This window comes from Cetorhinus maximus, chromosome 1 (genome assembly GCF_964194155.1).
Source record: "Cetorhinus maximus chromosome 1, sCetMax3.hap1.1, whole genome shotgun sequence".
NCBI classification, from domain to species: Eukaryota; Metazoa; Chordata; class Chondrichthyes; order Lamniformes; family Cetorhinidae; genus Cetorhinus; species Cetorhinus maximus.
In genome coordinates, this window is record NC_135879.1 from 166,381,500 (window position 1) to 166,402,731 (window position 21,232).

The following is a 21,232-nucleotide window of genomic DNA, read 5'->3' on the forward strand; positions in this document are numbered from 1 at the left end:
GATACGTATATATATATATATATAGTTATGTGTTAACAATTAGCAGTTTATGTTCAACCACACAAGCCACCAGACCTCATTGTGAAAGACCAGACAACCTTACAACACAAGCCTCACCCCAGAGACCAAAGCACGGCTGCTTCAGTGCAATAGCGATGGAATGCTACACTGTTGGGGATGCTGTCTTTCAGATTAGTTGTTAAACCAAGGTCTCTTCTGCCTCTCTAGTAAATGTAAAAGATCCCATTGCTGAAAAAACAGCAGTGAATTTATCCCAATATTTAGCTCTTAACCAATACCATTTAAAACAAATTATTTGGTCATGTATCTCATTTATGTTTGTGACACCAAGTGCATGCAAATTGGCTGCCATGTTTCCCTACATTACACCAGTAACAGCAGTGTAGGAGTACTTCATTTGCTGTGAAGTGCTTTTGAAAAATCTTTTGAGGGTTTGAAAGGTGATGTACCTTCAAGTTCTTTCCTTCATTAAGGGTAAAATGAACTTTTCAAAATTTACCCTGAGCCAATTTTGCAAACCTTTGCACATTTGAGCACTGTGTTACCAAACTCAGTCACTTAAATTAGGTAAAGAATTTGTCAACTCCTTGAGAGGTGTTAGAGGATCATTATTACAAAGGATATCATGATTGTTTGATATTCTTCATTTCAGCTAAAAAAAAATTCTTCCAATACAATCTCATATTTAAAAATGACACAGCCATCACCTTCTTGGTCGGTCATAAACAACAGGACTTTTTCTCTCAGACTGTCATAAGCCTGTGGAATTTTCTTCTCCAGAGAGCAGTGGAGGCTAGTCATTGAGTTTATTCATGGCTGAGTTAGATAAATTGTTCATTGACAAGGGAGTCAAGTCTTATGCAGGACAGACAGTGGAGTTGAGTCTGGAGTTGAGGCTCCAGAGGTCCCCGGCATCACAGATGCCAGTCTTCAGACAATTTGATTCACTCCACATGATATCAAGAAACGGCTGAAGGCACTGGATACTGCAAAGGTTTTGGGCCCTGACAATATTCCGGCAATAGTACTGAAGACTTGTGCTCCAGAACTTGCCGCGCCCCTAGCCAAGCTGTTCCAGTACAGTTACAACACTGACATCTACCGGGCTATGTGAATAATTGCCCAGATATATCCTGTACACAAAAAGCAGGACAAATCCAGCCCGGCCAATTACCGCCCCTTCAGTCTACTCTCCCTCATCAGTAAAGTAATGGAAGGGGTCATCAACAGTGCTATCAAGCGTCACTTGCTTAGCAATAATCTGCTCACTGACACCCAGTTTGGGTTCTTCCAGGGCCACTTAGCTTCTGACAGCGTTACAGCCTTGATTCAAACATGGACAAAAGAGCTGAACACCCGAGGTGAGGTGAGAGCGAATGCCCTTGACATCAAGGCAGCATTTGACCAAGTGTGGCATTAAGGAGCCCTAGTAAAACTGGAGTCAATGGGAATCAGGGGGAAAACTCTCCACTGGTTGGAATCATACCTAGCAGAAAGGAAGATGGTTGTGGTTGTTGGAGGTCAGTCACCTCAGCTCCAGGGCATCACTGCAGGAGTTCCTCAGGGTAGTGTCCTTGGTCCAACCATCTTCAGCTGCTTCATCAATGACCTTCCTTCCACCATAAGGTCAGAAGTGGGGATGTTCGCTGATGATTGCACAATGTTCAGCACCATTCATGACTCCTCAGATACTGAAGAAGCCCATGTCCAAATGCAGCAAGACCTGGACAATATCCAGGCTTGGGCTGACGAGTGGCAAGTAACATTCGTACCACACAAGTTGTCAGGCATTTAACATCTCCAACAAGAGAGAATCCAACCATCAGCCCTTGATGTTCAATGGCATTACCATCACTGAATCCCCCACTATCAACATCCTGGGGGTTACCATTGACCAGAAACTGAACTGGACTAGCCATATAAATACTATGGCTACAAAAGCAGGTCAGAGGCTAGGAATTGTGTGATGAGTAACCCACCTCCTGACTCCCCAAAGCCTGTCCACCATCTACAAAGCATAAGTCTGGAGTGTGATGGAATACTCCCCACTTACCTGGATGAGTGCAGCTCCCACAACACTCAAGAGACTGGATACTTTCCAGGACAAAGCAGCCCACTTGATTGGCACCACATCCACAAACGTTCACTCCGTCCACCACCGACGCACAGTAGCAGCAGTGTGTACCATCTACAAGATGCAATGCAAGAATTCACCAAGGCTCCTTCGACAGCACCTTCCAACTCCACGACCACTACCATCTAGAAGGACAGGAGCAGCAGATAGATGGGAATACCATCACCTGGACGTTGCCCTCTAAGTCACTTACCATCCTGACTTGGAAATATATCGCCGTTCCTTCACTGTCACAGGGTCAAAATCCTGGAACTCCCTCCTTACCACTGGTCAAAGATTTAACTAGACCGGCCATATAAATACAGTGGCTACAAGACCAGGCCAGAGTCTAGGAATCCTGTGGCAAATAACTCTCCTCCTGACTCCCCAAAGCCTGTCCACAAGGCAGAAGTCAGGAGTGTGATGGAATACTCTCTGCTTGCCTGGATGAGTGCAGCTCCAACAACACTCAAGACGTTCGTCACCACCAAAACAAAGAAGTTCAATCCATGACAGTACCCCATCCACCACCTTAAACATTCACTCTCTCCACAACCAATCCACAGTGGCAACTGGTTCTACCGTCTACAAGATGCACTGTGACAACTCACCAAGATTCCTTCGACAGCACCTTCCAAATGCATGACCTCTACCATCTAGAAGGACAAGGGCGGCAGACACATGGGAACACCACCACCTGGAAGTTCCCCTCCAAGCCACTCACCATCCTGACTTGGAAATATATCGCCGTTCTTTCACTGTCCCTGGGTCAAAATCCTGGAACTCCCTCCTTAACAGCACCGTGGGTGTTCCTACACCAGATGGATTGCAGCGGTTCAAGAAGGCGGCTCACCACTACCTTCTCAAGGGCAACTAGAGATGGACAGTAAACACTGGCCTAGCCAGCGACACTGATATTCCATGAATTAATTTAAAAGTACATAGTCCATGGCCCAGATATGTCATAAAAGGTGACAGACAGTGGATGTACTACAACAACAACTTGTATTTATAAAACACTTTTAACATAGTAAAATGTCCAATTATGCTTCCCAGGAGCATTAACAAATAAATTTTGACGCTATTACACACAAAGAGATATGAAGGCAGATCAGCCAATGAGATAGACTCTAAGGAGCATATTAAAGGAGAACAGAGAGGCAGAAAGATTTAGAGAGGAAATTACAGAACTTGGGGCCTAGGCAGCTGAAGGTGTAGTCACCATTGGTGGAACAATTAAAATCAGGGGTACACTAAGAGGTCAGAATTAGAGGAGTGCAGCTAACTCAGAGAGTTTTCGGGCTGGAGGAGGTTACAGAGATTGAGAGGGATGAGTAACATCACTATTTCACCTATCTGTGGGTAGAATTCACTTATCAGTGAAACCATGCTTGTATATAATTTAATTGTCATTCAATCCTTATAAAAAAAATTTTAAAATACAATATAATTTTGGCTATAATGAGTATTTTGCTTTTATAAATAGGCCTTTTATGCTAATTAGATCCTGCCTATTTGGCAGGTTAATCCACGTGTTCATCACAGACAGCTTTGAAGAGTTATATAAATAAAGATGAAAATCTTCATATTCAGTATGATCTGGAGCTAACAATGTTACTAAATCAAAATATTGCATATCTGAAATAAAAACAGAAAATGCTGGAAAACTGGGTCAGTTCCAAAGTGTCATGTTGGACTCGAAACATTAACTCTGTTTCTTTCTCCACAGACGCTGCCAGACATGCTGAGTTTTTCCAGCATTTTCTGTTTTTATTTAGGATTTGTTATGGACAGTTTTAAATTCCAAGACTAATTCTCATTTTTGGCAGAAAAATTCCAGTTTTCCTATTATTATACTTAATTTTCTATTCACATATGCCCTATTAATATTGATTGCAATTCAGATGACGTCTGGTTGAATGCATAGCATCACAGGGAAATCTAAAGCAATAGTCACACACAAAGAAAATGGGTTGATTGCACCAGTCAGAACAGATTGGGATTGTCTGCAGCATAATAAACTGGCAGCTATTTGTGTGTTCACACTATAGGAAGGATGTGAATGCATTAAAGAGAGTGCAGAAGAGGTTTATGAGAATGATTCTAGGAATGAGACATTTCAGTTAATAGGAAAGATTGGAGAATTTGGGACTGTTTTCCTTGGAGAGGAGAAGGCTAAGGGGAGGCTTGATAGAAGTTTTCAAAATCATGAGGGGTCTGGACAGAGTAGAGAGGAAGAAACTGTTCCTGCTCATAAATGGATCGAGAACCAGAGGGAACAGTTGTGTGTTCAATATGTATGCAAACTGAAATGTGTACACTTAAAATACTCATAGGCCTAAATTTTTTGCTCCCAGGTCAGGAGTGCACTGTTCTGAGATTCCCAAGCTCCTCAAACTCAACTTGGGAGAAAATGCCCCGGATGTTAAAGGGTCATTAGCACAGAATCACAGGATCGTTCTGGTGTAGAAGGAGGCCATTCAGCCCATCGTGTCAGCACTGGCTCTCTGTACATTTTAACTTAGTGCCAATCCCCTGCCTTTTCCCCGTAACCCTGCACATTGTTTCTATTTAGATAATCATCCAATGTCTTCTTGAATGCCTCAATTGATCCTGCCTCCACCACACTTCCAGGCAATGCATTCCAAACCCTAACTACTCACTGTGTGAAAAGGATTTTTCTCACCTCACATTTGCTTCTTTTGCAAAACATTTTAAAACTGTGCCCTCTGGTTCTCGATCCATTTATGAGCAGGAACAGTTTCCCCCTCTCTACTCTGTCCAGAACCCTCATGATTTTAAAAACTTCTATCAAGTCTCCCCTTAGCCTTCTCCTCTCCAAGGAAAACAGTCCCAACTTCTCCAATCTTTCCTATTAACTGAAATGTCTCATTCCTGGAACCATTCTCATAAACCTCTTCTGCACTCTCTCTAATGCATTCACATCCTTCCTATAGTGTGGCACCCAGAACTGTACACAATACTCCAGCTGAGGTCTAACCTGTGTCTTATATAAGTTCATCAAAACCTCAGTGCTCTTGTATTCTATGCCACTGATAATGAAGCCTAGAATACTGTATGCTTTATAAACAGCTCTCTCTAACTGTCCTGCCATCTTTAATGACTTATGTACATATACACCCAAGTCTCTCTACTCCTGCACACCCTTTAGATTAGTACCCTTTATTTTATACCGTCTCTCCATTTTCTTTGTACCAAAGTGAATCACCTCTCACGTCTCTGAACGGAATTTCATCAGCCACCTATCTGCCCACTCCACCAATGTGTTAATGTCCTTTTGAAGTTCTACACTGTCCTCCTCACAGTTTACAATTCTCCCAAGTTTTGCATTGTCCGCAAACTTTAAAATTGTCCCCTTCCTATCTGTTTTGAATACCTTGTAACCAGGAATATTTAACACCCAGATCTGTCCTTCGTTAAGCCAGTTTTCCATTATCACCACAACGTCATAATCCCACAAGGCAACCTGTGCCTGTAACTCCCCAATTTTATTAATTATACTCCGTGCATTCACTTACATGCAGTGTAACACTGATTTGGAATTCATTACTTGCTGCCTTACTCCAACTCCATCTATTAACTTACTATTCTTTATTTTAGTGCTATCTGCCTCTTCCAGCATTCCATGCACCCTGGTATTACTTTCTAATATTCTCTCCTGGTTCCCAAACCCCTGCTGAGTTAGTTTAAACCCTCCCCAACAGCACTAGCAAAACGACCAGCAAGGAACTCAGTCCTGCCTCTGTTCAGATGCAACCCATCCGGCTTGTACAGGTGCCATCTCCCCCAGAGCCAGTCCCGGTGTCCCAGGAATCAAAAGCCCTCCCTCCTGCTCATCTTTCCAGCCACGTAGTCATCTGTCTTATCTTCCTATTTCTGTACTCACTTGCACATAGCACTGGAAGTAATTTGGAGATTACTACTTTAGAGGTCCTGCTTGTTAATTTTCTACCTAGTTCCCTAAAGTCTGATTGCAGAACCAAATCCCCTTTACTACCTATGTCATTAGTACCAATGTGGACCACGACCTCTGGCTGTTCGCCCTTTCCAACAAGAATGTCCTGCAGTCGTTCTGTGACATCCTTGACCCTAGAACCAGGGAGGCAACAAACCATCCTGGAGTCACGTTGGCGGCCACAGAAATGCCTGTCTGTTCCTCTAACTAAAGAAGCCCCTATCAGTACTACCCTTCCACTCTTCTTCCTCCCGTCCTGTACAGCTGGACCACCTGTGGTGCCATGGGCTTGGCTTTTGCTGCACTCCTCCAAGGATCCATCGCTCTCACCAATATCCAGAATGGAAAACTAGTTAGCAAGCAGGATTTCTGGGGACTTCTGCACTACCTGCCTGTTTCTCTTGGTCTGCCTGGCGATCACCCATTCGCTATCTGCCTGCTTGCACCTAATTTGCATATGACCACCTCTCTGAACATGCTATCCACGTAATTCTCTGTCTCACAGATGTACCTCAGTGACTCCAGCCGCTGCTCAAGCTCTGAAACGTGGAGCTCAAGCTTGTGCAGCTGGTGACACTTTCTGCACATGGGCTCATCTGGGTCACAAGAAGTGTCCACGGCTCCCCACGTGTCACAGGATGGGCATTCCGCTTGGCTGAGCTGTTCTGCCATGCCTTAACCTTAAATTTAAACTTAAATCACTTCATTTACTTTAACTTTAGTTACTTTTACTTACTTTAACTTACTTTAATCTTACTCTTGTACTATTAACTATAAACTGGAGATTACTTGAAAGTAGATATTCTTCACACTTACTCACAAATCAGCTCCCTCTCCTGTGTCTATAATTCTTACTCTCCCTGCGCTTGTTTAGAAATTTACATTTTTCAAAATTACTGGGGTTGAAACACTGTCCCTACCAGCAGCTGCTCAAGAACCAAACAACTCATGATTTTCCTGTGATGTCACTCTCACACTTTTTTTCAAATCCACCGGGCAGCTCAGGAAGGGTGTTCCCATGCAGGCCCAACTCCTCTCGCCCCCAGTAGGTAAGCGAAAGGCCCCGAGCCTCGGTCTCTCTTTATTCACAGCCCCGGAACGTGCTCCCACGCAGGTCCAACTCCTCTCGCCCCCCGGTAGGTAAGTGATTAAGTCACAGAAGGATGGCATTTGGCCCACTGAATCCATGCCAGTTCCCTGCAGAACAATCCTGTCAATCCTATTCCCCCACTCAATCCCTGTTCCCTGCAAATTTAATACCTCAAGAGTCCATCCAATTTCTTTTGAATTCACTGATCACCTCTGCTACCAACACCCTTCCAGGGAAGCAAGCTCCTCATCATAGCCACTCCCTACATAGAAGTTCAGATTTTCATTCCAGGGTAGGGGGAAGCAAGTTTTATGTGGGTCATGCCCAACACCCCCAGAAATAATTTGGAGACATCACAGAGGCTGCAGGGTGTGGATAACCCTGAGGTTTATGCCAACAGTTAGAGTGAAAAAGCAAGCACTGATTTTTTTTTAACATGCAGACTGCTTTTTAAAAAATTTACAAGCCAAGAGATTTAAATTCCTTGACAGCTTGACAGTTCCAATGAACATTGGCAGCTCCCTTGAAAGCTAGACTGCTCCCTTTGAAAGCTCCCTTTGATATTTCCAATCAGCTTCACAGTTCCAATGAGTTTATCCACTTTTTACACACATTCATGTCTAATTTTAAAAACCCCAAAGGAGACTTAACCTTTCCCAAAGGGCATCTTACCTCTCCCAAAGGGCAGCTGACATCTCCCAAAGGTGTCCTGGACCATATGCAAAAGAGTACCTTACCACTCCAAACAACCCAATAAGTTTAGACCTTCTCCTACCAAATCTAATGTGCACAAGTCATATTTCCCACTCCCTCCTTGCAAAATTCATATCAGACTGAAAGTAGCTGCACTTTAACATGTGCAGCTGCTTCATGAACCATGGATGTGCAAAGTTCGACCCACCCCCATTCCCGCCCCCCCCGCCCCCCACCCCCCCTCCATCCCCCACCTCATAAAAATAGTGGGTGCCGGGTTCGGAGTGGGACTTCCAGATTTGGGCCTTTGGAGCCATTTCCACAAAAATGGCAGCCTTTCCATCTGCATGAAAATTCAGGCCATAGATCTTTTCTTCTCAAAGGTTATGACCATTTGGTTCAGCTGCCATCCTTTTTGCCTCACTTCTGCCCTGACCACCTCCAGGCACTCGTAGGCTCTAACCTTACCAACCCAGTCCTTCTACAGCTTTTTGCCCTTCTTTCCCCCCGCTCTCTCGAAGCTCATTTCTTCCACAAGTTCCAATTCTTGCCCGATGAATCTGTTTCCCATTTAACTCCCTTTCTTGGTATCAGCGCTCAACATTGTTAATTTCTGCCTTTGTTCAGACTCTGTCTCTCTCACTTGTAAAACCAAAGTCATTATATCCTATTGAATTTTTTACCTGTCTCCCCAGTCCAACTATTGCCCCTACTCTAACTTCCCTTTCCGCTCAAAGATCTTTAAATGTGTCATCTTCTCCAAATTCCATGCCAACATGTCCCACAATTTCCCACTAAAATCCCATCATTCTCAATTCTCTTTTGCTCACAGCATCAACTATACCTTCTGTGACTGAAAGTGTGATCCTTACTTTCTTCCCTGAGTACACAGCATTCAACACAATCAGCCACACGGGATTCTTCCCTCCATGCCACTGCCCTTGCACTCTGACCCTGTTCTGACATAACCAGTGCATCTGCAGCTATGGCGTCTTCTCTCACTCCCACACGGTCCCTTCTAAAGTTGCCTAAGAATCCATTATTCTCCTCCTCTTCCTCAATTGTCTACTGGAGATAATTTGCAATTTCAGTTGGTCTAAAAACTGGTGGCAGGGATCGAGCACCCATTATAACCCTTGCCTGATGTTCTTTCATTAATATCAAAAATATAATGATCTCAGTCTTTCAGTTTCAAATGAATCACCATGTACAGCCTTTTGGAGGAGCGAGTTCCAGGTTTCAAATATCCTTTGCGTGAAAAGGTGCTTCCTGAGTGGCCTGGCTCAACTTGTAAGATTATGTCTTCGTTTTCTGGATGCCAAAGGAAACAGTTGCTCTGTACTTGCCCTATAAAATCCCTTAATTGTTTTAAACACCTCAATTAGATGACCCTTTAACCTTCTAAACACAAGGAAATACCAGCCTATGTATGCAACCTGTTCTCAAGTTAATCCTTTAAACATTGGTATAATTCTGATGAAGCTTCACCCAACACCAATATGTCTTTCCTCAGGTTTGGTGCTCAAAACTGAATGCAGTACTCCAGATCAGATAATAAGATTGCACAGTCAGAGTGTGATGTGTGCCCTTGTTTCCCTCAGAGCTTCTTCTATGTAATGTTCAATGTGGAAGAATATATTTCGTCCATTGTTTCAGTGTAGAAATCCTTTCCTTTTGCTCTGTGTCTCTCATTGATAGAATGGCCAAATGGAGAACAGAAACTGCACCATCATACTACCTTACAATTAACAAAACACACAGATTTATAAGATACTGTTATAGTTGTGAATGCATATGTCAGATTATGATCCACCAAGGGCCTGTGTATGCCATGAGCTAAATCTTTTTTAATTGTAAGAAGCAACAAAACTGCAAGATCTGGAGCACTGCATTCAGTTTTGAGCACCAAACCTGAGGAAAGACGACTGCTGTTGAATGAAGCTCCCTCCCAATCATGCCAATGGTTAAATGGTGTAGTCTGAGGTTGCATTGTGATACAATACTAGGCTTAGCTTGAGAAGTGTGCCTGTGTGAGCATCCCTCCATGCACCAGAAGCAGCTGAACTGGTGCTATCCTGACGTCACATAGCCTCATTGGCTAATGTAATGCCCGTTGGCCAAATTTGGACCAGGCGGGTCAATTGTGCAAATTCGCACATCTCTCATAAAAGGTCAAGCAATCAGCTGCAAGAGGGACCCAGCACTATTATTACTTAAAGGGCTAGGCATCCAAATTGCAGGTGAGGTGAATTTTAAGGACTCTTGCTATTGTAAAGTGTCTGGAAGTATTCTGTGGAGTGTTGTTGAAGGTGTTGTGGTGAGTTCCTGGATTTGGCAGAGAGTTGCATCTTCGCAGAGAGGGAAGAGGATTTGGTGACCTGCCCACACAAAGGTTGCAACAAATGTGAGTGCAGCAGTTGCAGTGCCTCTGGGTCTGCAGCCTGGGAGATGGAAGAGAGGCTGTGGTGAGGGCAAATATTGCACCATGCCCTCTGCTAATCTGGACCCGAACTCCTCCAAGAACCTTGGCAGTGATAGAAGCTTTCTAGCAGGCCAATCAATGCACCCAGCATCTCGATGTGCATTCCCATCCACACTGTCCTGTATGCTGCTCCATCAAGGTCTGATGTAGCCGAACTCATCTGCAACTTTGCACTCCGGCAAACTAACATCCTTTCTCCTGCCTGGCTGCAGCCCACTCATGTCCGGTGACTCACCACATGCTGATCCTAACTCTATACTAGCCTCCAAGGTATGTGCAGCATCAGTATCTGAGTTGGTGGTTGTGAGTGTCAGACCAAATGATGGGTCTCTTCATCAGTGCTGTGCAGTTGCTCTCTCTCATCCCCTTGAGGTTGCTGTGACTGGGCAGGTGGCAATTCTTGGATGTCTGAAAGTAGGACATCAGAAGGGGAAGGTTAATGTGAGGGAAGTGGGGTAGTGTGGGAAGCAAGAGGTCCATAGTTACACAATCTGCAGCTTGCTCCTCATGCCAGATAGCAGGATGAGGGTGAGCTGGAAGGTGAGAAGGGGAATAAGGCAGAAATATGTCACCATCCTGAAGTTCTCAGTGAAGCTGGCTGCCACAAGCTCTCTCACACTTACAATGTAAGAAGTCCAGCTCCAACTCTTCTCTGCGCACTTCTACTGAGGGCCACCTTGACCTGAAAGAGAGAGGGTAAAATTTTAGTGATTGTGTAGTTTGGGTGAGTTTTTGTGATGTGCCTACCATTGCTGAATATCTGGAGTTAAGTGCAAGCAGTGAGAGGTGGGTGTGAGGTAGATGGGTCAGGGTGTGATGGAGTATTTGGATATTGGGTGTGTGTCCTGAGTGTGAGGAAGTGCTGCTGGGTGAGTATGTTGCATTGAACAGTGTGAGAGGCTGATGAAGGAGATGTCTTTGGCAGATCCATTCACTGATCTTTACTGATTGAAGTCAATAAACTTCTTGTGTGATGCTTCTATCAAGCCCTTGGGTCCAAATACTGGAATTACCTCCCTGGCCACCTGCTCCCAATCCTTTCTGACAATTGCCCTTTTGAGGGCCTCCTGGTCCTCCTCCCCTGTTCACAACCACAGAACCATGGCATTTCTCCTCCTTCCATCTGCGCCGCTAAGGCACCCGTGACACCACAGCTCCCTCTGCATCCTGGCTTTCCATTGCCCATGTTTAGAATTGTAGCAATAATATTCATGAGTAGCCATCTATCATTCAGTGCAGCTCCCCTTTAAGAGGGACAGCCTGCCTTTGAGAAGAGCAGACTGGCTGCACCACGTGCTCTCAGCTCAGTGCTGTCCGGCCTCCTGCTGAGAGCAAAGGCAACCGGCAGCAGCACAGAAGCAGCCAGCGACATGGGAGCTGCACACCCCTATCCTACAATCATGGAAGTAAGGTGGGAACACTAAATTTGCATGTGCTGCCTACCTCCATCAAAACCAGTACAGGTGGGTCACGAATCATAACCCCCACTGCCCGACTATTGGTGCTATCCAATTTTTAGCCTTTAACAGTTTTTTTGTTCTGTTCACTCAGACTCCAGAATCCCAGTTTTCTCAATGTGCAGATATCAGTTCATACTTTCAACAACTTGCTATGCGAAAAGAAATAAACATCTAAAAGTTCAAGAGCAAGTTTAACTAAGGGCAGATGCCCTTTACATGTCTTGCTGCAGCAAAACTTGTCCCATTAACAATATGGCGAGAAGTATCAGAAAAGCTGATTGCTGAACTCATGTGCCAAGTCAACAGGTACTGTGATTAAATGACTATCACCTGAGCTAATTTGCAGAATTTCTTATCTCCTAGCTAGAGTCAACTTGGCTTAGTTGTTATACTTCTGGTCTTTGAGCCAGAGTTTGTAGATCCAAGTCATGAGCTCCGAACCTAAGTTGACACTCGACAGTTCGGATGAATGTTAAAGATCGTGAGGGTGAGTTTGAGATGGTTCTCCCAATCATCCACCATGCTATAGTAGAAGATTCATGAACCTCAATGCACGCTCCAACATCATCCGCAGTTTTTTGATTTTATTTTAGTTATCCCTTTTGCCCTCTGTTTGGCATCCACTGTTTTTTTTCCTCAAACCTGGAAAGCATGCAATATGTGTGGGAAACTGGAAATGTAAGTTGTCTTTGTTGGTCTTTTCATAAGCCTGCTTAAAATAATTCAGCTTCACAGTTGGCTGGGACAATATGAAAACTCATAGGCTATAATAGATTTTAAATTCTGCTTAAAGGATAAGTATTTCTCAGAATTATTTTTCTGTGCTATTTGCCACTTGTCATCCATGTTTTGTTTCCAGTGCCGGTATGTGGAATACATTTCATAAATGATCAGCTTAACACACTATTTATAGAACAAATTGTGTTACCATCACTAATAATTAGCTTTCATGAACAGTTAGTTTAACCATGACAAAACACTTTCAATCATGCTCAGATTATAATTCAGTGTGTGTAATGAATAGAAAACTGCTTAATTTTATGATTCCGCTGTGAAGTAGATGAATGTCCAACCTAGATCTGAAATGAATACAACAAAGGGCCTGACCTAAGGAGGCACAGTTGTCTCAAGGATTCCTGAGTATCTACTATACTTCTCATTGACCTTTTTGCTATGAAACATCAAGAGGAGATATAACTTTTAACAGTGCTTTATAGCTCTTATAGCAGGAGGCAATTAATGATAAAGTCACTGGACAGAAAACTAGCTTGGCAATAAGAAATTAAATAAATAGAAAAAACAATATCTATTAATATTATAGAATTTATTGGTTACACTAAGATGTTTAGTTGGCTGACTGAGATCCTTAGGTGTATCGCCAGATTGTACTTAAATGCCTGTGCTGTCGGTCTGCATAGAAAGGGGTTGAGGCAATAAACTTCACAAGCAGACAGCTGCATAACACTGCAGTTGTCTGCACCTTGAAGAGTTGAAGAAGGTTTCCCTGAATGAGGTTGTTCTGACCAACCTGAAATTTGTCAAACTGTTTTGTACTTTATGGATTGAGAGCCTATTTAAGTCAAGATGTAGAGGACAGGCCTGTGCCCATTCCATGTTTTTTCAGGCCTGTTTACAATACCTGGCCCACAGTTTATGCTTGTGGGTACCATTCTAGAAAAGTTGCATTGCACCCACTCCAAGGCCAATATATCCTTTGTGAGATACGGTGCCCACAACAGAACACAGTACCCTAAATGTGGGCTAACCAGCCGTAATGTAACTTTCACCCTATTGTGTTCCAGGCCTCACCAGATAAAGCCAACATTTCATTAACCTTCTCAATTTTTTTATAGCTGCTAGCTTGTTGTGATTTCTGTACTTGGACTCCTAGCTCATCAACAGTTCCTACCTTCTCAGCATTTAGAAAATACTCTGATCTATCTTTCTAAGATCCAAAATGGATGACCTCTCACATCTGAATCTGCACCTCTTGCTTGAACATTATATAAACCCAAAAGCAAAGGCAAAGACCATAAGGAGGCAGAAAGGTGCTAGAAGCACACCATCACACTTGTGGACTTTGACACAAAAGTCTGCAACAGAAAGAATCGAGGCGTCAGCAAGATAAATGTATGTCACATGGAAGTGAAGCAATAACAAACAGGATTAGTGCAACAGAACCAGAAGAGACTGCATTTACGTTAAATGAAACTATGCATGTGAAGACGCAGCCTGTGAGAGATTAGTGTAGAGCTGTTAGATTAACCTGAGCAGATTGCTCACTTAATACATTAGGAGACAAATAGTTGAGTTTTGTCACCATACTGTATGAATGTTTTCAGAGAGGGTGTAAACCTTTTAGATGTGGGAGGACATATGAGAAAAACAAAGTATTCAGACTTTTAAACAATATGGAATGTTAAAGGTTAAGGACAAGATCTTGTCCCAGCTCAATAAATTGGGAAGCCTATTGGGCAGGCAGGATTCCAATTATGGTGTCATTATGTCTTAAGATGGAGATAATAAAAGCAGTCCATGATTGAGCAAGACAATTAGGCCAGAAAAGAACCCCCTACCTACGCAGACAGAAATTATTTTGGTCAAGATAAGATGTAAAAGAATATATGGAGAAATGTATAAATGCACTGTGGGAAAGAATTATGAGCCAGAGGACAGAGTTCCATTGCAGCCAATTCAAACCACTTACCAGATAAAGCTGGTTTGTTTGGAGTTCTGGGCAACAGGCAACAGGAAATAAAACACAGGTGTACTGATGAAAATGAACTACTTTAGGAAGATAGTTTAGGCATTTACCTGCAGCAAAGAAATTGCTGAGGATGTTTCAAAAGACTTCATTTGTATTTTGAGTCCTCAAATGGATGCAGGCAGTAGCCTATGTGAATGGCAACATATTGGTTATGGAAATGGACTAGAAACCAATGATCATGGGAAGGACACTCCCTTCGTCGGATGGGTGTGGTGGGCAGGGCCGGGAGCGACCACGAAACGGACCCCGACCACGATTTCACGCTGGCCGGCCAATTAAGGCTCCGCACTGGCCGGGAAGGGCTATGCTGAGGCGGGGGCCTGTTGGCCGCTAGGTCCAATGGCGACCCAGTGGCCGCTTTAAAAGTGGACCAGGCAGGCCCCGGAAGGCTGCCACAGAGGTCGTTCCCTGAGCCGGCACAATGGACCCGAGTGCAGCTGGGCACGGCATGTGGGAGGGCAGGTCAGGTGGACACTTGGCTGCTCTGCTTCTCTGACAAGTGCCTCGCCATCCTCCTGGAGGAGGTGGCTGCCAGAAGGGACACCCTTGGTGAAGGGAGGAGGAGGCCACTGAACCTTGCCAAGAGGGCATGGGAGGAGGTGGCAATGCTGGTCAGCAGCCATGATGTGGCGCGGTGCTCCAGGGTGCAGTGCCGGAAGTGCTTCAATGACCTGCTGTGCTCAGGAAGGGTGAGTACTGTGTTGGCATGGGTCTGTGTGCAGATGTGTTAAGGTCTGGCCATCCCCCCGTGGACCTCAGGGGTGCTAGAGTCTGAGTGCCAACTGTCAATCATGCCGGAGCTGGCCAAGGGGGTGAGCTCTGGCTGCTTGGACTGAGTGCCTTGCGACTCGAGGGCCACAACTCGGATGTGCCCTGCCAGGTGCTCCTCAGCTGGGCTTGGCAAAGGCTGCAATGGAGCTGCATATACATAATGGACTAATCAATGCTCTTCTGTTGTTTCAGGGGAAGGCTGCCCACAACAATAAAAAAGTCGCAGACCGGCGGAGGCCCCGCCAGCCTCCTAATCCTTTCGAGTATGAGCAAGATGCCCGGAGCTAGAGAGCCGGTACACACCACATGCAACCAGGCATGGAGAGGCGGGGGTGCCAGACGAAGGTAAGAGTGCAGTGCACAGCAGTGAGAATTTCGGCTTGTGCAATTCTAATGTAGTCTTCATTGATGTGAGCCTCAAACCTGGAGTCCCCATTGACCATTGAAAGACGATGGCACCATGAGGCAGATCTCCATTGTCTCACCAGGGTGCCTGGCATGCACAGTGACAGTGTGATGACTTAAACTAATGACATGTCCTTAGGTTCGCCAGCAGGCATCCGAACTCCAGACCCCAGGGGGCCAACCCCGACATCGGAGGACCTCCGGATGTCATTTGTACCTGTGCCACACCCGCTCTCTGAAGCAGGCACCAGCGCAAAAAACAACACCTCATTGGGCATTAGGCGGCATATGCTGGATGCCCAGTGAGATGTGTGGGAGGATCTGGCGGAGATCCATGAGGGTCTCCATGCCATGGTCTCTGTTATGGAGGAGTCCATGCGGAGCGTGAGCACTGCGTTGACCATCATGGCCGAGCGCATTGCCTCCTCCATCGAGACAGTGGCAACTCCAATGGCGAGGCAGTTCCAGGGACAGAATGAGGGGTTCCGGGGTTGCGGCCGGACCTGCAAATCCTCACAGAGGCAATGGCCTCAGGAGGTCAGTGTTAGTGTGTGGGATGAGGCACCCAGTATCCCAGCTATCCATCAATAGTATGCACGGAGGTCCAGCACGACCTTACATTGGCGCACGAGCTGCCTGTTGTCTCTGCAGGCTCCTCTCAGGGTGCTCTGGATGATGGCAGCAGCTCCTCTGCTGCTCTACCAGTGACCATGGCATCTGATGAGGCTGCAGCGACTGGGGGGATGCCAGCTGTGGCACTGGCCGCTCCCTCCCAAGCGGGGCCAGCACAGGCTCCACTGGCCAGAGGACGACCGCCAAGGTCATCATGGCCAACAAGACAGCAGAGTCCGCAGGCTGTCTCCAATGCCGGTGCCAGCGAGGGGGGAGCACCAAAACGTAGCACTCGCAAATGTAAATTAAAGGCACCATAAGCACAAGAGGGATAGGTCACAGGCAAGTTTATGTTAATTTTTGTTCACTTTATGTATAATAGTCCAATGTTGAACACCAGAAACATTTCTGTTAAAATTATTGAATTGTCAGAATGACATAAATTGTGTTTTAGTCTTCATGGCCTGATTATGCTTCGCTTTTTTATTTAATTAATGCGGGGAACGCCAGTATGTAATGCTGGATGTAAATGGCGCTGAACTTTATTGCGCAGGCACTGAGTGTTCTTTGTGTTCAAATGAAAGGGCCCTTTCAGACACCCGGGATGAAGGCGGCAGCCCTTGCATGTGTTTAAAGCTGATCTTTGGTAACCTAGCTGAAAGAGCGCTGGATCAGGGCATCCCTGATGTCCCTGCCTACATGCAGGATGCTGAGGTCCTGCTCCACACCCTCAATGTTCTCCTCACTGTGCTCATCTTTGGACTCACTACTGGACTCATCATCTGTGGTTCATGTAGCTGCCTCAAGATCCTCTTCCTCCAGTGGGACCCTCTTGCCAGTGCCAGATTGTGGTGCACGCAGCATGCAACCACTATCAGGAACACCCTCTCTGGGGGGTATTGTAGGGCCCCCCTGAACAGTCCAGACATCCGAAGTGCATCTTGAGAAGACATATGGTTCTCTCTACCACCGCCCTCATGGAGGCATGGCTCCTATTGTACCATTGCTCTGCCTCTGTTGTTGGATGGTGGACAGGCACCATGAGCCACCTCTTCAATGGATAGCCCTTGTCACCCAGCAGCCATCCATCCAGCCAGGCTGGAGCACTGAAGAGCATTGGAACCTGGGAGTGTCTGAGGATGTACATGTCATGGGAGCGGCCAGGGTACCTTGCACAGACTTGCAGAAACTGTATCCTGCGGTCACATACTATCTGCACATCCATGTATAGACAAAGGCTCCCAGCTGACCCGCTGGCGCCTTGATGGCCACATATGTGCAGTCGATCGCACCCTGGACGCAGGGGAACCCAGCAATCGCTGCAAAGCCTCTGGCTCGCTCAAACTGGCTTTATTTTTTTTTATTCATTCACGGGATGTGGGCTTTGTTGGCTGGGCCAGCATTTATTGCCCTTCCCTAGTTGCCCTAGTTGCTGAGCTGCCTTCTTGAACTGAGCAGCCCATGTGGTGTAAGTACACCCACAGTACTGTTAAGAAGGGAGTTCCAGGATTTTGACCCAGTGACAGTGAAGAAACGGCGATATATTTCCAAGTCAGAATGGTGAGTGACTTGGAGGGGAACTTCCAGGTGGTGGTGTTCCCATCTATCTGCTGCCCTTGTCCTTCTAGAGGGTAGTGATCATGGATTTGGAAGGCGCTGTTGAAGGAGCCTTGGATTGCATTGCATCTTGTAGATGGTCCACCCTGCTGCTACTGTGCGTTGATGGTGGAGGGAGTGAATGTTTGTGGATGGGCTGCCAATCAAGTGGGCTGCTTTGTCCTGGATGTGTCAAGCTTCTTGAGTGCTTTTCGAGCTGCACTCATCTGGGCAAGTGGGGAGTATTCCATCACACTCCTGACTTGTGCCTTGTAGATGGTGGACAGGCTTTGGGGAGTAAGAAGGTGAGTTGCTCATCGCAGGATTCCTAGCCCCTGACCTGCTGTTGTAGCCACAGTATTTATGTGGCTAGTCCAGTTCAGTTTCTGGTCAATGGTAACCCCCAGGATGTTGATAGTTGGGGATTCAGTGATAGTAATGCCATAGAACATCAAGGGGCAATGGTTGGATTCTCTCTTCTTGGAAATGGTCATTGCCTGACGCTTGTGTGGTGCAAATGTTACTTGCCACTTGTCAGCCCAAGCCTGGATATTGTTCAGGTCTTGCTGAATTTGGACATAGACTTCTTCAGAATCTGAGGTGTCATGAATGGTGCTGAACATTATGCAATCATCAACGAACATCCCCACTTCTGATGATGGAAGGAAGGTCTTGATGAAGCAGCTGAAGATGTTTAGGCCAAGGAAACTACCCTGAGGGATTCCTGCAGTGATGCCCTGGAGCTGAGATGACTGACCTCCAACAGCCACAATCATCTTCCTTTGTGCTAGGTATGACTCCAACCAGCGGAGAGTTTTCCTCCTGATTCCCATTGACTCCAGTTTTGCTAGGGCTCCTTATGCCACACTGTCAAATCTTGCCTTGATGTCAACGGCTCTCAAGTGACTTTCACCTCACCTCGGGAGTTCAGCTCATTTCTCCATGTTTGAACCAAGGGTGGAATGATTTCAGGCGCTGAGTGGCCCTGACGCAACCCAAACTGGGCGTCAGTGAGGTTATTGCTAAGCAAGTGCCGCTTGATAGCACTGTTGCTGACCCCTTCCTTTATTTTACTGATGATGGAGAGTGGAGTGCTGGGGTGAAAATTGGCCGGGTTGGATTTGTCCTGCTTTTTGTGTACAGGACATACCTGGGCAATTTTCCCCAAACCAGGTAGATTCCAGTGTTGTAGCAGTACTGGCTAGGGGCACGGCAAGTTCTATAGCACAAGTCTTCAGTACTATTGCTGGAATATTGTCAGGGCACATAGCCTTTGAAATATCCAGTACCTTCAGCCATTTCTTGATATCACGTGGAGTGAATCGCATTGGCTGAAGACTGGCACCTGTGATGCTGAGGACCTCTGGAGGAGGCTGAAATGGATCATTCATTCAGCGCTTCTGGCTGAAGATTGTTGCAAATGCTTCAACCTGATCTTTTGCACTGATGTGCTGGGCACCCCCATCATTGAGGATGGGGATATTTGTGGAGCCTCCTCCTTCAGTGAGTTGTTTAATTGTCCACCACCATTCACTACTGGATGTGGCAGGACTGCAGAGCTTAGATCTGGTCTGTTGGTTGTGGGATCACTTAGCCCTGTGTATCACTTGCTGCTTATGCTGTTTGACAGGCAAGTAGTTCGTGTTATAGCTTCACCAGGTTGACTCCTCATTTTAAGGTATGCCTGGTGCTGCTCATGGCATGCCCTCCTGCACTCTTCATTGAGCCAGGGTTCATCCGCTGGCTTGATGGTAATAGTAGAGTGGGGGATATGCTGGGCCATGAGGTTACAGATTGTGTTCGAGTACAATTCTGCTGCTGCTGATGGCCCACAGTGCCTCATGGATGCCCAGCTTTGAGTTGCTAGATCTGTTCAAAATCTATCCCATTTAGCACGGTGGTAGTGCCACACAACACAATAGACTGTAACCTCAATGTGAAGGTGGGACTTCGTCTCCACAATGACTGTGCGGTGGTCATAGACAGATGCACCTGCGGCAGGCAGGTTGGTGAGGATGAGGTCAAGTATGCATTTCCCTCACCTCCTGCTGCAGACCCAGTCTAGCAGCTTTGGGACTTAGCCAGTTCGGTCAGTAGTGGTGGACATTGAAGTCCCCCACCCAGAGTACATTCTGGGCCCTTGCCACCCTCAGTGCTTCCTCCAAGTGGTGTTCAACATGGAGGAGCACTGATTCATTAGCTGAGGGAGTGTGGTACGTGGTAATCAGCAGGAGGTTTCCTTGCCCATGATTGACTTGATGACATGAGATTTCATGGTGTTTGGAGTCGATGTTGAGGACTCTCAGGGCAGTCCCTTCCTACTGTATACCACTGTGCCACCACCTCTGCTGGTGGGACAGGACATACCCAGCAATGGTGGTGGTGGTGCCTGGGACATTATCTGTAAGGTATGATTCTGTGAGGATGACTACATAAGCCTGTTGCTTGACTAGTCTGTGTTCCAGCTCTCCCAATTTTGGCACTAGCCCCCAGATGTTCGAAAAGATAACTTTGCAGGGTCAACGGGGCTGAGATTGCTGTTGTCATTTCCAGTGCCTAAGTTGATGCCAGGACTTTTGTCCTGTTTCATTCCATTTTTGTGATTGCTGAATAGCTTGCTAGGCCATTTAAGAGTCAACAACATTGCTGTGGGTCTGGAGTCACATGTAGGCCTAAAGGGCTTTAATGAACCAGATGAGTTTTTACACCCATTGTTCTATGGTCATCATTAGGCTTTTAATTCCAGATTTTTATTGAATTCAAATTCCATCATTTGCATGTCATCCGTTTGACGCAACTGTGGACAGCTGATTGGAAGACTCCACACAGATCCCCCACTGACCACCGGAAAGAGCCAGAGGCATAGAATTTGAGGGAAACTGTGACCTTCAGAGCCACTGGCATGGGGTGTCCACCCACACTGCCAGATCTGATCTCAGCCCAATCATCTGGCAAATGGAGGTCACGCTCTCCTTGAGAGGCGGAGCCTTCTTCGGCACTGCACCTCGGACATATTGAGGTGGCTGCATCGTCGCCTGTAAACCCTGGCAGCAGGATAGTGGCATCTTCTGTGGCCCCTTCCGCTTTGCACAACCTGCTGGCCCTGCACCCCTTGTGCCAGCACCTCTCTTCCCACAGGTCCTTCCTCTGGAAGCTGCATACGGACACCCAGCCTCCTCTCCCTTCTGCCCCTCTCTTCCTCCTCAGAGGAGGTGCCTTCAGCAGAGAGCACAATCTCCATTACCA